The sequence below is a fragment of the Dama dama genome, chromosome 8, assembly GCF_033118175.1.
Source record: "Dama dama isolate Ldn47 chromosome 8, ASM3311817v1, whole genome shotgun sequence".
NCBI lineage: Eukaryota > Metazoa > Chordata > Mammalia > Artiodactyla > Cervidae > Dama > Dama dama.
The window spans coordinates 39,960,688-39,976,375 of NC_083688.1; the positions used below are offsets into that span (position 1 = coordinate 39,960,688).

Consider the following 15,688-nt stretch of genomic DNA (forward strand, 5'->3'; position numbering starts at 1 on the left):
TCTTCAAGATCTCATGTTGAAATTTAAATGCATCTCTCTCTCTTTAGAACGGGCTTCCCTGGTGGCTCAGATGGTGAAGCATCTGCCTCCAATGTGGGAGGCCCAGGTTCGATCCTTGGCTTGGGAAGATCTCCTCGAGAAGGGAATGGCTACCCACTCCAGTATTCTTGCCTGGAGAATTCCATGGACAGAGGAGCCTGGTGGGCTATGGTCCATGGCATTGCAAAGAGTCGGACATGACTGAGAAGCTAACACTTTCTCTTTAGAACAGCTAATGAAAATGTGTAAACTGGTCATGTTATTTATCTTCTGTATTCTGTATGGACTCTTCCTGTATTTCATTTTACAGTTTTTAAGACCTTGAATGAGTCTGAAGGACACCCAGATCTCAGCTAACCTTAAAATTCTTTGCTGCAGACTATCAACTATCTGAATATTGAGGAAAAAAGAGTCAATTGATTGTTTTTGTCGGTATTGTGGTGTAGATATTTGGTATGCCATAATCATAGTCCTTGTCTTTTTCTGTACTGAGTTAATTCAACTTGTGACTAGCACTGCTAAGTCCACTGTCTTGGTAATGTTTAAAAACAAAACACAAACAAAACAGCCCTCCCTGACCTTGGGCTGTGCTGCCTGTAAGATGTTTACTGGCAAGCAACCAGGGAGCAGCTGACCTTCACAAGGCACTAAGACTCCGCCTTGTGCATTATGCCCTGTGATCCTCGCAACACAATGAGGTAGGTACTATTATTATCCCTGAGAGCCTAAGTAGCTTGCCCAGGGTCATACCACCAAGGAAAACGGTGGAGCCAAGTTTCTAAACGATAGAGCCTAGACTGGAGACTAACCTCTTAAACTACTACAGCTCCTCCTGCACAAAACAACACATATCAGGGCGGGGAAGTTCTGGAAAACAACTCGAGGCACTAGGGTAAGAATAAGGTACATACAGATTGCCACCAGAAGGCTTCCGAAACAAGACTGTGAGCAAAGCATCAGGGCAGAGTGGGACTTAACTGGCAGAGCTGAGAACAGAGGCATCATGACAGGAATGGCCAGGGCTTGCTCTGTAGGGTAAAGGGGCATCAGGCTAATAGCAGGAGACTAGGTTACGTAATTTTTAGTAAAATTTTACCTACGTCTATGTCTTCATTTCTCTTTCCGGTTTTCCTTAAGAAGAAAACAAAATGCAAATAACTACTATAGGACCATACAGCACTCAAACAGGCATAAAACAGGAACATCAGTGTATGTAGATAAACAGTACAATTTTTATTGACTGAAGTCTTTTCTTCTTACTGGTGCACTACAACTGGCCTCATCATTTTATAGCTTCAAAAATCTCCTTTCCCTGAATTTAAATCAAGCTGTTTAAATCGTGTTAATGGTTATTCCTTACTTTAATTGAATGAGAGGATTTCCCACCACCCCCTTTCCCCATCCTTACTTGAATTCTGGCAGCCTGTAACAAATATGGCAAAGATATTACAGCACAGGAAGTCCAAATGTAATGGATTGTGTTGCAGAATATCACTATAAATTAACTATTTGGAACCTGGGATTAATATTCCCATGGAAATAGTAGTTAAGTTCCTAGTGGGTCTACAAAGCTTGCTTAACCAGGAACGTAGCAGAACAGTCACCTTTGTGTTGATCTCTGCCTATTATTCTGAGGACTCCATGGATTTCTCTTCTTATTACAATGTTTTAGCTAACAATCACCTTTGGAACACAGTTTTCTCATTACAAGTTTTAGAAAAACTTGATTATCACTTACAGTTTTGCTCAAACCCAACCTCTGATACCGCTTTGGGGGGTGTTTGTTTCTAAGTGAAAAGTATTAGTTTCTCAGTTGTGTCCCACTCTTTGCGACCCCATGGACGGCAGCCCTCCAGGCTTAGGCTCAGGTTCCTCTTTCCATGGAGTTCTCCAGGCAAGAATACTGGAGTGGGTAGCCATTCCCTTCTCCAGGGGATCTTCCCGACCCAGGGATCGAACCTGGGTCCTCTGCACTGCAGGCAGCTTCTTTACTGTCTGAGCCACAAGGGAGGCCCCTTCTTTCTACTAACCATTACTTAAAACACAGCTTCAGTTGGAGAGGTGTTTTCCTCAGTCTAAGGTCAGTCTAAGAAGGGAATACCAGGCCACCTGACCTGCCTCCTGAGAAACCTGTATGCAGGTCAAGAAGCAACAGTTAGAACTGGACATGGAACAACAGACTGGTTCCAAGTAGGAAAAGGAGTACGTCAAGGCTGTATATTGTCACCCTGCTTGTTTAACTTATATGCAGAGTACATCATGAGAAACGCTGGGCTGGATGAAGCACAAGCTGCAATCAAGATTGCCAGGAGAAATATCAATAACCTCAGATACACAGATGACACCACCCTTATGGCAGAAAGTGAAGAACTAAAAAGCCTCTTGTTGAAAGTGAAAGAGGATAGTGAAAAAGCTGGCTGAAAACTCAACATTCAGAAAACTAAGATCACGGCATCCGGTCCCATCACTTCATGGCAAATAGATGGGGAAACAATGGAAACAGTGAGAGACTTTATTTTCTTGGGCTCCAAAATCACTGCAGATGGTGACTGCAGCCATGAAATTAAAAGATGCTTGCTCCTTGGAAGGAAAGTTATGACCAACCTAGACAGCATATTAAAAGCAGAGACATTATACTTTGCCAACAAAGGTCCATCTAGTCAAAGCTATGGTTTTTCCAGTAGTCATGTATGGATGTGAGAGTTGGACACTATAAAGAAAGCTGAGTGCCAAATAACTGATGCTTTTGAACTGTGGTGTCAGAGAAGACTCTAGAGAGTCCCTTGCAAAGACTCTCTTTGTAGAGAGTCTCTGCAAAGAGATCCAACCAGTCCATCCTAAAGTAAATGAGTCCTGAATATTCATTGGAAGGACTGATGCTGAAGCTGAAACTCCAATACTTTGGCCACCTGATGTGAAGAACTGACTCATTTGAAAAGACCTTGATGCTACGAAAGATTGAAGGTGGGAGGAGGGGACGACAGAGGGTAAGATGATTAGATGGCATCACCGACACGATGTACATGAGTTTGCGCAAACTCCAAGAGTTGGTGATGGACAGGCAAGCCTGACGAGCTGCAGTCCATGGGGTCGCAAAGAGTCGGACACGACTGAGCAACTGAACTGAAGGTCGGGGTCAAAAGAAATGGCCAGAGACTGCCAAGGTTGAAGTGATGTCACATTCTTTGCCTGCAGTGTGACAAGACGGCAGTGATACAGTATCGGGGATATGTCCTGTCCCTGCTGCTGCAGGTGACTGTTTCCTGGAGAGTATCTTCTATCCCTTATGGGGATTTGAAAAAAAAAAAAAGACATTTCTGGCTTGGTATCAGGTAGCTGTTTCCAGGATTCAATGCCCTTGGGTAGGTGTCAGAACTTGGAGATTACCTGATCGTGTGTGCTTTGACTGTAGTTCAATCTCTAATATAGGAATTTCATATTTGAATAACCTAAAGCTATGATGAGGGTATCTCCCAAATACCATGTTTGTCTCAGAAATGTTTTCGTCAGGGCATAAAAACCACAAGAAAACTAAAATCTTTGTTTTAGATAGAAACATTACCAACAAATGTTTCCAAAACAGAAACGCTTAAAGTAAAAAAAAAAAAAAAAGTACATTTATGGCCACCATAATAGTGAGGCAGGAGACAGTGAGCTTCTGGGCTGGATACCTGGTATTTGTCAAGTGGAATAAAATTCAAGCTTTGTTCTCACTCAGATACTCCAAGGACAAAGCTAGTGGTAAAAGCTGAGCTCTGCTAGAGCAAAGAGATAAAGTGCCCGCTCCTGAGGTCAAGGAAAGCCTCCCTGTCTGCACATGTGCAGGAAGGCAAGAAGCCCAAGAAGGGGGTCAGAAAGGGAGGGGGGAGGCCCAGCCACAGTAAGTGTGGACATGTACTCTTAGGCCTCTAGAGTGGGATCCAGCTTAGCAAAAACGTTGCACACATATCTTGGGGAGGACCCCAGGGATCAGTCAGGTGTGAAGAAAGAAACAAGATAACTGGCCAAGGGTAAACAAAGACTTGGGAGGACTGTCCTACAGAGGTGATTTACATCGCCTCCATACCGCGCTGCTCTGCACTCAGAACGCCCGCACTCTTCTCCGTGTGGATCTCTGCCTAGTTTCTGACTTACTGCACTCCTCCTCTCTAGACAGGATGCCCATACCCTTTCTCTCTGGGTGTACATCTCTGCACTGCTTCCGAGTTGGATAAACAAACTGTTTTCCTGTGGGATCTCCCACACGTGCTGGGTCTCTAATTATAAACTTTGTACCTGTTTTTACAGTTTTTGCCTCCTTGAAACATTCCTGCTTTCAAACAGGGGCAAGAGCCAGGGCCACTTTGCTTCTAGCTTCTAGCTCCAGTGATCTAGTGGCTAGGATTCTTGGTTTTCATCCAGGTGACCCAGATTTAATTCTTGGGCAGGGAACTAAGATCTCTCCTCAGGACTGCTCACTGCTCTTTCTCTGAGATCAACAGTATGATTTTTGAAAACTTTCAGGCCCTGAACACAACCCACTTCTTTTTACCTCCTTGGAAGTCTTCACACGAGGGACCTCTTGATATGACTTCAGAGCTTGCCTTTAGAAATGTTAGGAAAAACATTTCTGTGATTAGGGAAGGTTTATAATCACACCCCTACTTCTCCCAAAACCCCCCACTAAATTTGTATAATAATGTCTGATGTCACTGGTGATTCTGTCAGCACACATTCACTAATAAAGGCATGGCTTTATTGCTTAAAGACATCTAATATATTAAACATGCATAAATCTTTCACTTTAAATCCACATAATCGGTGAATCTAGGTGGTATTTTCTTTTTTGTGGCCGCACCTTGTGGCTTTGGGGATCTTAGTTCCCAGACAAGGGATTGAACCCGGGCCCTCTGCAGTGAAAGTACGGGAGTCCTAACCATTGACCTGCCAGGGCAGTCCCTAGGTAGTATTTTCGTAACCTCACTACAGTGTTCACAATAAGGTGGTTAATGTTTGCAAAACTAAAATCACTAACACCAAAAGGCAGATCAATTAAAATTTCTAATAATAGTAAAAATATTAAGGCAAGCATTTCTTATTTCAGCTAAAGGCTAAACAAGCTACTTGTGAAATTAGGGCATAACAGAATAAATAAAAGACACTGCTTTAAAGATCACATAGGTAAACTCTGGCATTCATGGTTCCAGGTCACTTTATCCATTGATTAGATTTTTTATAAAGTACTGTAATTTTACAACTATAGGTAACATTTCTAATTACACTAGCGCTCCACATATACTGTCCACTTTTAGGATCAGGAAGGAAATCGCTCCTAAACACAGTGTCTCAGCTGACACATATACATATTAATATATGTATGCATTCCTCAAAACAATGGATAGACATAGGAACTAGACGTCACAAGGGTGAAATTAGCCACTGGCTGCCACTAGTGGCTCAAAGGGGGATCTGACTGCTGGCTACTCTGTTATTGGCAAAGAGTAAATGGCAGAAGGGCTTCCCAGGCGGCTCTGTGGTAAAGAATATACCTGTCAATGCAGGAGCCACAGGTTCGATCCCTGGGTTGCGAAGAGCCCCTAGAGAAGGAAATGGTACCCCAGTCCAGTATTCTTGCCTGGGAAACCCTACAGACAGAGAAGCCCGGAAGGCTACCGTCCATGGCGTCCCAAAAGAGTTGGACAGAACTTAGTGACTAAATTACAAAAAAAATGGCAGGAACATCATTTCCAGATATAGAGTATAGAGCAGTGGTAGGTACCTCAGCAACTATACAGCAAAAGGATTTAGAATCTTTGGAAAGCCCAAGATCTACTCTCCTTAAAAGTGAAGGTAATTATCCCAACAGTATTTAAAAGAAGAAAAACGGGGAAAGGAGTAGGAGCGAAGGAAGGAAAGAAAAATAGTATTTTTTTGGAGCTGTTAGGGGAATTAAACCACAGTCCATAGATAAAAGTGTCCAGCATACATTGACATGAATGTCAATGTATGGCAAAACCACTACGATATTGTAAAGTAAGTAGCCTCCAATTAAAATAAATAAATTTAAATTAAAAGAAAAGCATCCAGCAAAGTTACCAAGATATATTAGGTGCTCAGTTCGGTTCAGTCGCTCAGTCGTGTCTGACTTTGCAACCCCATGGACTGCAGCACGCCAGGCCCCCGTCCATCACCAACTCCCAGAATTTACTCAAACTCTTGTCCATTGAGTCGGTGATGCCATACAACCATCTCATCCTCTGTTGTCCCCTTTTCCTCCCACCTTCAATTTTTCCCAGCATCAAGGTCTTTTCAAATGAGTCAGTTCTTCGCATCAGGTGGCCAAAGTATTGGAGTTTCAGCTTCAGCATCAGTCCTTCCAATGAATATTCAGGACTCATTTCCTTTAGGATGGACTGGTTGGATCTCCTTGCAGTCCAAGGGATTCTCAAGAGTCTTCTCCGACACCACAGTTCAAAAGCATCAGTTATTTGGCACTCAGCTTTCTTTATAGTCCAACTCTCACATCCACATATGACTACTGGAAAAACCATAGCTTTGACTAGATGGACCTTTGTTGGCAAAGTAATGTCTCTGCTTTTTAATATGCTGTCTAGGTTGGTCATAACTTTCCTTCCAAGGAGCAAGCATCTTTTAATTTCATGGCTGCAGTCACCATCTGCAGTGATTTTGGAGCCCAAGAAAATAAAGTCTCTCACTGTTTCCATTGTTTCCCCATCTATTTGCCATGAAGTGATGGGACCGGATGCCATGATCTTCATTTTCTGAATGTTGAGTTTTCAGCCAGCTTTTTCACGCTCTTCTTTCACTTTCATCAAGAGGCTCTTTAGTTCTTCTTCACTTTCTGCCTTAAGGGTGGTGTCATCTGCATATCTGAGGTTATTGATTTCTCCTGGCAATCTTGATTCCAGCTTGTGCTTCATCCAGCCCAGCGTTTCTCATGACGTGCTCTGCATATAAGTTAAATAAGCAGGGTGACAATACACAGCCTTGACGTGCTCCTTTCCCTATTTGGAACCAGTCTGTTGTTCCATGTCCAGTTCTAACCGTTGCTTCTTGACCTGCATACAGATTTCTCAAGAGGCAGGTGGCTCAATGTTAGCCAAATTTGAGTACTAGGAATTTTACTGGGCAAAATAGGGTTATTTAAGGTTAACTATGTCAGTAGTTTTGTTAGCACCTGTAGTTTCTAGGAATGAAGAGATATAACACCTGAAATGATTTCAGCTACCAATAGAAATAAACACTGACCAATCAAATTCACCCATGTTGCAATTGTAGCAGGATTTCTTTTTTGTTTGGGCTGTAATTCCCTCAGACTAGGCTATTTAGCTCAGCTGATGGAAAAACTTGATGGCTCACAGCCCTGTACAAGTCAAACTTTACAAAAAGAATGACACTGAAATGGTACCATATTTGCACCATGTTATGCACATACCCCTATCCCCAGACAGGTATCACTCAAAAAAAGCTTGTTGGTCACAAGAGGGACTGCATAAAAGGGTGCAGTCAACTTAAATCAAACACATCTTAATGTCTTGAAAAATTCAAAGTATTTCTATAAAGTCATGTCACATATAAGGAAGAAGTTGCTCAAATCATGTTTTTCAACTCCACTAGATTTCATTAAGGGAACGGATTTCCTTGTTATGACCGAAGTGTTTGATTTCTAATGATTAAAAAAAAACCCAAAAACTGTAAATAGAACACTACTTTATAACTGAGGCGTCTGAGATGTTAAAATCAGTTAATTTTACTTTATTTACTTTACATTTTTCTAGCAAATAGGAAAAACTTCCAGGAAAAAAAAAAAAAAAAAGACTATTCAGCTACTATATTCAAACTGAGATAATAAAGATGAGGGTGAGAATGAAAATAATTAATATCTGTTAAATGCAGTATCTGAACTCACTTAAACATTATGTGAATTTTGACATTTGGAAGCTCAAAAAATAAACATTTTAAAGTGAGTCATCAGTTATTTCTAAATGCTTTTTAGTTGATTTTAAATGAAAGGAATTAAATATTCTACTGATGCAAGGCACTGATATTACAAATTCATTTCCACTATGTCAGGCAATCTGCATCAGAAAAATAACTTTTAGTACAAGATTCATTATTCCTTGTAGAAATACAAAAAGATCTTTTGTTCATTTTCTAGTATTCCTCTCTTTCATCACAAAAATAGCAAAATATCTGCAATTTGTTCTCTTCCAGTAAGATTTCTATGGAATTGCAGCAAGTGAGCAGCACCCTTCCGTCCCTCATCTATTATCTCAGCTTTGATCCCCCTTATCCTGGGTAACTTTGATCCCCTCCATCTACTAACCTTTTGCTTACTGAAGAAACGCTGATTCATGACATCCATTGCAATATATTAAGAGTAATTCATAGCTTGGCAACACACTGGAAGTTCTGAACATTTCAACTCTAACAAAAACAGACACATTCATTCTCAATTCTGTGACACAGAATGTGGACAGCAACATGTGCAAAGCACCAAAAATCTAAATTTTAAAGGATATAAACTAAACAAGCAAAAAAATTTAAATGCCTGGATATAATTCTCAGTAAGCAATTTTACTTAAAAGAAAATCTAAAGCTGTCTTTACAACCTATTTGCAGTTTTCCACTAATCTTTCTTCACAAGCAGACCATAACAGCGTTAGGGTTATTTCTAGAAACATGGTCAGCTATACTTGAGTTGTATTTAACCCCCTAGTGATTTCTGCCTTAATTTGCACTGTGAAAAATAAACAGCTGTATCTTGCCTTTCTGGACAGTCAATAGGTTTTATTTACACTGCTTTGGGAAAAGGAGACAAAAGACATCCCTTTACAATTGTCTTCCAGCAATCGCAGTTTGGAAGGGAATATAGAGCACAAATTTTTATATATAAGGAAACAAATATCTCTATACACAAAAACGTATAAATAAGCAGACAAATAAAGTGGCTAGGAAGTCTCTTGAAGTTCAAATTTATAAACTGACCATCAAACCCAGAACTTAGATCTGTAATGGAAAAAAAAAAAAATCATTATTAGCCTGAAAAAAAAAATTCAAATACCTCTATCACGAACATGGAAAAAAAAAAAATTAAACAGAAAACAATAATCACCGGAAAACCTGTGTCTTGTAAAGATTTCTTTCCATCAGAAGATGCAGAAACATTTTCCCCCCTGGAGCAAACGCAAACGTTTCTCAGGCACCCCCAGTTTCTTGCCCGCTTTCTCCCCCAGGCGCCGGTGGAGACGGCCGGTGTGGACTTTTTTCCGGAGATGAGAAGTAGAAATTTGTACTTTATCGGGAGCGGGTGCACTTTTCCCCCCGGCCCCCCTTTGCTCTGCCTCCAAGATGGTAGGAAAGTTGTCGTTTCGGAGGGCAGAGGAGCGGCTCTGGTGTTATGTCCTCGCGGTGCCTGTAGTGGTGCTGTAGGAGGCTGCTGCCTCTTCTGTGCAGCCCCGGCAGCCCTGCCTTCTTGGCTGGAGAGTATATTCAGGGATTTCCCCTTAATAATCACCGACCCTGGGAGCACTTTTTAGTTTCCAAAATAAAAATATGATCCTCACCCCTCTTGCTTGACAGGGAAAGGCTCTCGCCGGAGCCCGGGGGGAGCCGTAGCAGCGGCAGCCGAGCTTCCCAGTCCATTGCCAGCGCCTCTCACTCTGATCTGTCAGCCCAGCCGAGGGAAAAGGGGGGAAGGAGAAAAAAAAAAAAAAGCAGCTGAAAGGTAAGCAGAAGCGGCCCCAGGCCCGGCCCACATCCCCGGGCTCCCGTAGGGCGGCGGGCTGGGCCGCGCAGGCAGGGCGGGCGGCGAGCACGCTTACGTGAGGCCGGGGATTCGCCGGCCCGCGCCAGGCCCCGGGCAGAGAATGAAAGGGTGAGAGGGCCGGCGCCGGGGTGGCGGGGGCTGGGGACTCGGGGGCCTGGGGGGCGCCCACGGGCAACGACGGCGGGCCGCCGGCCAGGGGTCCAGCCGGGGCCGGAGCGGGGCGAGCGGCGCGGCCTGCGCGGGCCGGGGTAGGGGTGTGGAGCGGGGCGGGGTGGGGGGGGTGCCGGTTAGGCCTCGGGCCGGCGGGCCCCGCAGCGGCCGCGCCCTACCCCCTGCCCCCGCACCCCGGGCCTCCCCGCGCCCCCTCGGGTCCCCCGGGGCCTCCGGGCGGTACGGCAGCGCTGCTGGGCCGAATCCTGCGCGGGCCCCCGGGAGGTTCCCCGGCGGGGCGGCAGGCCCGGGGTGGCCGGGACAGGGGCGTCAGGGCCTAGGAGTGGGGAATGGGCGTCCAGCCGCCCCCTCCCCCGAGTCTCTCGCCGACGCCCCCCACCCCCGATTCCGGTAATAGTTGGATTTATTTCTCCCCCTCCTCTGCGCTCCGGGCGGCCCAGGCCGGGGCGGGGCGGGCGGCCTTGCGGGCGTGGGGTGGGGTGGAGGGGCGGTGGAGGAGTCAGGTGCAGCCGCGGCCCGGAAAGTTTCCTTTTAGGCCCGAATTGGGGGCTGGCCTCCTTTCGGGGAGCCCCGGTCCTAGCGCTCGCGACCCCCGAGGGCGTGGGGGAGAGCACTCGGCTATTTTGAAACTCTTTGCCAGTTCCTGTCCGTGGAAGGTACTCCGCCCCTGCACCCCTCGCCCGCGCCCCACCCCGTTCCCCGGTGAGCCCTTCCAGGGCTGCAAACTCCAGTCCCGTCTCCGGGAGCCCCCCTGCTGGGGAGAGGGTCCTCTCTGCCCGTTTGCAAAAGTTTTCCAGGGATTTGTCTTAGCTGATTAGTTAGTGACTGGGCTTGTTGCAGTGGGAAAGGGAGGAGGTACGTTCAGGTGGTATTTCTACTGGGCAGGCTTTTCTAATCGCTTCTTTAGCCCTTACCCCAGGAAGCGAGGGTGTTTATTTTCAGACGGAGCAGCCACCCTTCCTCCCATCCCGGACTCCTTCGAGTCCCGAGCCCCCTTTTCTGGACAGCCTTGCAGAGGGAAAGATGCAGGGAGGGGGGAGGAGACTGTCAGGGAGGGAGACGGGGGCTGGATGTCTGGAGCAGCCCCTAGATGGAGGAGTTTCCTGTTCTGTTTGGTCACTGTCCGGGAAAAGAAACTCGGGGACCGGACCCCAGGCGGGGACCCTGGTTGTCAGCACGGACCCCGCTGGGAAGCCCTAAGAATGAGGAGGGAAGTGGAGGTGGGCAGGGCAGCTCCTGAAACAAGGTCTACAGTTTAAGGGTCGTCCGTTTATTTTTTTCTGATAATAACTATTTGGATTTCTGTGATACTGTTCTGTTCGACCCTAGAAATAGAAATGTGGGGGATTTCAAAGGAAACTTGTTATTGCCGCAACTCAGAAGGGTCTGTGGAAGAACCCTCAGGGAACTGAACATAGCTGACACAGTGTGGTTTGGGTATTTTCCCCCCCCTCTAGGTTTAAACGGATTCAATTTTAGCTATATTTTGGTGCCGTGAGTTTTGAAAGTTTTTTTAAAAAAATGTCTAAAACTTAAATTTCCAAATCTAGATTTCCTGGTTTTCGGGGATGTTTCCTGTGGCTCCACTTAACCTCCTGGTGTTCTTTAGTGTGTGGAAGTCAAATGTTAATGTGCCCTGCCCGCCCCCGCCCCCCACCCGCTCCCACCCCCCACCCCCTACCCCCTACCCCCTACCCCCTACCCCCTACCCCCACCCCCCACCAGCCCCCTGCGTGGGATTGTCTGGGGAGGTGATGTTTTCCTCTTTTATTGGCTCTTTCCTTCCCGGCTCTTTTTAAGTGGACCTGGGGCCGGGGGCTGTGTGTAGGTATGTGTGTCCCACCCGGTAGCAGGCTGTGGAGTTGGCTGGCAGAGGTGTTCCACACTCTGACCACTCACCCCGGAGTACTGTTATCCAGCAGAAGCCGGCGCTTGCAGGGCAGTGGGTAACCCAGCGCAGGGTCAGTGCTGACTTCTGTTCCGCGTGGAAGTGAGATTCCTTCTGTGGAGTCTGACTAAATGTGTCTCCTTTTCCTTTTGCTTGCCTGAAATAAAACTCTTTCTCTACAGTGACAGCCATCCAGCCGTTTAGTATTTTGGCTTAAGAAAGAAAGGCTTGATATTTGAAAGGGTGTGGATTTCATACAAAAAATGTAAATTACATTTAATGGTTGTTTACTGATTTATTGAAATTGCTTGTTGATTTGGATGTTTTCATATACTTGTGTACCCTGAATTGTTACTTCTGTTAATTGTCCTTATTTTTAGAGCATACTGCATGGAAGAAATCAGTCTATGAATTTCTTAGGACATTTTAAGGTTTTTAAAAAAAATCTCTTTGCTTCCTAATTTGATATTTTAAGGTATATTGTTGGCTTCATATTCCCAGGCTTTCAAAATCTGTATATGTACAGATCCCAAAAGTTTTGTACCCCACCACCCCTGCAGTCTTTCCTGATCTAATCATTCCATGGGCTATTTTATTTTTGAAGGAATAGTGTGTTTCATAATCTAAAAAGTTACATTGTATTTGAAACTAAAAAAAGACTTTCAAGGCAAATATTGAATTAATTTTAAGTGGCTTAGGTAGTATACTTTTTCACTATTAAATATTTAGTTTCAAAAGTAGATGTTTATTTTCATTTATTAAGTCTGAAGTAATCAAGTTTTCTTTCCTCTGAAAGATTGTGTAAGGAAATTTGTACACCCTACCCCAAACCATTTTTCTCAGTAAATCATGTTAATACTATTACAGAGAATGAAATTACAGTTTAGATGGATTTTAAAATTTCTAAGTCAGAGCACCCAAAATTAAACATGTCACTTCAAAAAAAAAAAAGGTTGATCTATTCATTCTTACCTGGATTGTTCCCCCAGAGTTAGCCGCGCTCACTCTCCAGGTTTGGAACCATAGTTATGGATAAGGAGAGATCATTTATATCTGAATACAGTTAGATGGCAGTGGTCTCACTCTGCCTGCACCCAATCTCTCTCCCCCACCCCACCGCCCCCCATACCTGGTAACATGGGTTACCAGGGTGAATGGGTGATACTGGGTTGGAGACAGCCAACTGTCCCCAAAGGAGATACCCCACTGCATATACAATGGTGTTCCGTCCAAGCCCATTTAATTTATGCTAATATAGCTCTGTGCTTTGCAGAACAAACAGCAGTGGAGTCTTCTCACTTCCATCAGGTACAAATTTGTCCCAGAACCTCAACTGTAATGACTGGTCCTGGCTTTTTTGGGACACTCACAGAGATACTCTTGACCCACTCCTCTCTTTTTTTCCCTGATTGCACTTAGGATACTCGGTTACTTGGTTCGGTTTCTTTCCCTGAATGTGACTTGGTTTTTTTTTTTTTGTGTGTGTGTGTGTGTGTGTGTGTGAGACTTGGTTTTAAGATAGCTTTTTGGTTGCATTTAATTTGTAGCATAGTACCCTACAGTCAGCCACATTTGAACTGGGCCTTGAGTTCTGATCCCAGCCAGTTCTTGCACTGGGCAGGTTCTTCAGCTTTATCTGTAAAACGGAAAAAACTTTTTTTCTTTTGATATAAAGATTAGATAAGGTAGCTCATGTACTTGACTCTTAACTCAGGCCACTTTACTCTTCTGTGCTCTATACTATTCCCCTCGGCCACTTTTGGCTTCCTTGTGGCTTAACAGCTGGTAAAGAATCCACCTGCAGCGTGGGAGACCTGGGTTTGATCCTTGGGTTGGGAAGGTCCCTTGGAGAAGGGAAAGACTACCCACGCCATTATTCTGGCCTGGAGAATTACATGGACTGTATAGTCCATGGGGTCGAAAAGAGTTGGACATGACTGAGCAATTTTCATTTTCACTTTCAGGCCACTTTATTCTTCTATTCTCTATACTGTTTCTCTTGTTTGACTATTTTTCTGATTAAAGGTAATATTTGAAAGTGAAAGTGAAGTCGCTCAGTAGTGTCTGACTCTTTGTGACCCCATGGGCTATAGCCTACCAGGCTCCTTAGTCCATGGGATTTTCCAGGCATGAGTATTGGAGTGGGTTGCCATTTCCTTCTCCAGGGGATCTTCCCAACCCAGAGGATCAAACCCGGGTCTCCCGCGTTGTAGGCATACGTTTTACTGTCTGAGCCACCAGGGATACCCCAAGGTGATATTTATTCATTTTTAACACTTTCATTCTATTCAAGAGATAACCATTGTTAACATCTTGTGATCTGTGAGTGTTTGTTTTGTGATTGTGTGTGCATACCACATGATCTCAGGCTTTTCCATTTAACGATGTTGTATACTTTTGCACATGGGAGTCGGTGAGGGACAGGGAAGTCTGGCGTGCTACAGTCCATGGGGTCACAAAGAGTCAGACATGACTGAGCAACTGAACTGAACTGATAGTTTTGTATTGGTTAAAAGCTTGGGCTGTGGAATCACACTGGCTTTGAATCCTACCTATGTGACTTGGATAAATTACTTAATCTCATTAAGTCTCAGTTTATTCATCTGTGAAAGGGGGTGATGATAACACCTTCATAGGGCTGTTGTGATTAAATGAGGAACTGCACATAAAGCCTCATATGTGGTCTTTGTATAATACTTTCCTTTAAAGATTTTTAATATTCTCGATGTGAATTTTTTTCAGTGTGAATGAGTGCTTGACTCAGCATATATTAATAATACTAGTAAGTATTTGAGTACAGACACGATATAATAATTACCTTCGTGGGGCAAATATTTTTGTGCCGGGAAAAAATTAGCAGTATATTCACAGAAAGTTTCAGCAGCTTGATGTTAGCCTAGTCTCTGCCATTGAACTCTTGAGTTGGTAAACGTAAGAAAGTGGTAAGTAAGTACACCAGTGGGCAAAGAAGGTGGGTTTTCTTCTAGCTCCTTTTAAACTTGAAGCTGTATGTGTGCAGGTGTGTGTGTTGTTGCATGGCTTTGAAAAGCTGAATAGTCTGGCTGATTTGGTAGGCTCACCTTGGGAAGGTAGGATGCTTATCTGAGGTGATGGTAGGGTTTGCCAAAGCCTGTGCTGTTTCATTCATTTATCACATCGGCTTCTTTAGTGGTAGCTCTAGGGTTTGGGAAAGATTGAAGGCAGGAGAAGAAGTGGTCAACAGAGGATGAGATGGTTGAATGGCATCACCAACTCAATGGACATGAGTTTGAGCAAACTGGGAGATGGGGAAGGACAGGGAAGCCTGGTGTGCTGCAGTCCATGGGGTCACAAAGAGTTGGACCACAGCTGAGCGACTAAAAACAACTGGGCCTTCTAAGAAAAAGATACTTTGTTTGCCCTTGAGGAGTTTTTAGTCTAGTGGAGAAGAAAAATAAAGTTGACATTTACAAATTGAATGAGGAGGGATAGTTTAGCTTGGAGGAAGGAAAGCCTATTTACTCTGGCCTGGGGCAAGAAGTAAGGATTTTCCAGGGGGGTGGGTTTCTGCCCAGAGCAAATAGGAGGAGTTAGATAGGCATTCCAGGAGGTGGGATCTGACAAAGGAGCTTTCTGTGTTGCAAATTGCAGGAATTGGGGGAGTAGGAATCTGTAATGGGAGAGGGAGTGGTTGGCTTGGTCAGGTCCTAAGGAGTCTGTACTTAGGTTAAGAGGTTTGGATTTCTCATACATTTATGTAGGCCTTTGGCCAAATAAATTATTTGCGTTTTAGAGGATTCAGATCATAAAAAAGTGGAACAAAGGAGGGCAAGTGGACAGCT

General features: G+C 44.4%; 1 protein-coding gene and 1 long non-coding RNA gene across 17 annotated transcripts in view; one reads left to right on the forward strand and one right to left on the reverse strand.

Moving 5' to 3' along the window:
• The window catches only part of LOC133060943 (uncharacterized), a 29,328-nt gene extending 17,431 nt beyond the window's left edge, over nt 1-11,897 (reverse strand). The window contains exons 1-4 of one of the 7 annotated variants that reach the window (XR_009693869.1): nt 11,879-11,897; nt 9,155-9,706; nt 8,366-9,048; nt 1,136-1,170 (exon numbers count right to left, since the gene is read on the reverse strand). This is a non-coding gene — a long non-coding RNA (uncharacterized LOC133060943). Of the gene's footprint in view, nt 1-1,135; nt 1,171-8,365; nt 9,049-9,154; nt 9,707-9,863; nt 9,961-10,358; nt 10,452-10,893; nt 10,913-11,878 lie in introns of those variants that run through there. The other 6 variants (XR_009693868.1, XR_009693867.1, XR_009693866.1 and 3 more) reach the window with 6 other exon arrangements.
• INO80D (INO80 complex subunit D) overlaps nt 9,681-15,688 on the forward strand; it is a 62,395-nt gene continuing 56,387 nt past the window's right edge. For 2 of the 10 annotated variants that reach the window (XM_061148932.1, XM_061148937.1), the window contains exon 1: nt 9,681-9,766. The gene's annotated coding sequence lies outside the window, so the exon portion shown is untranslated. Of the gene's footprint in view, nt 9,767-9,792; nt 9,917-10,188; nt 10,370-10,492; nt 10,636-15,688 lie in introns of those variants that run through there. The other 8 variants (XM_061148931.1, XM_061148936.1, XM_061148933.1 and 5 more) reach the window with 6 other exon arrangements.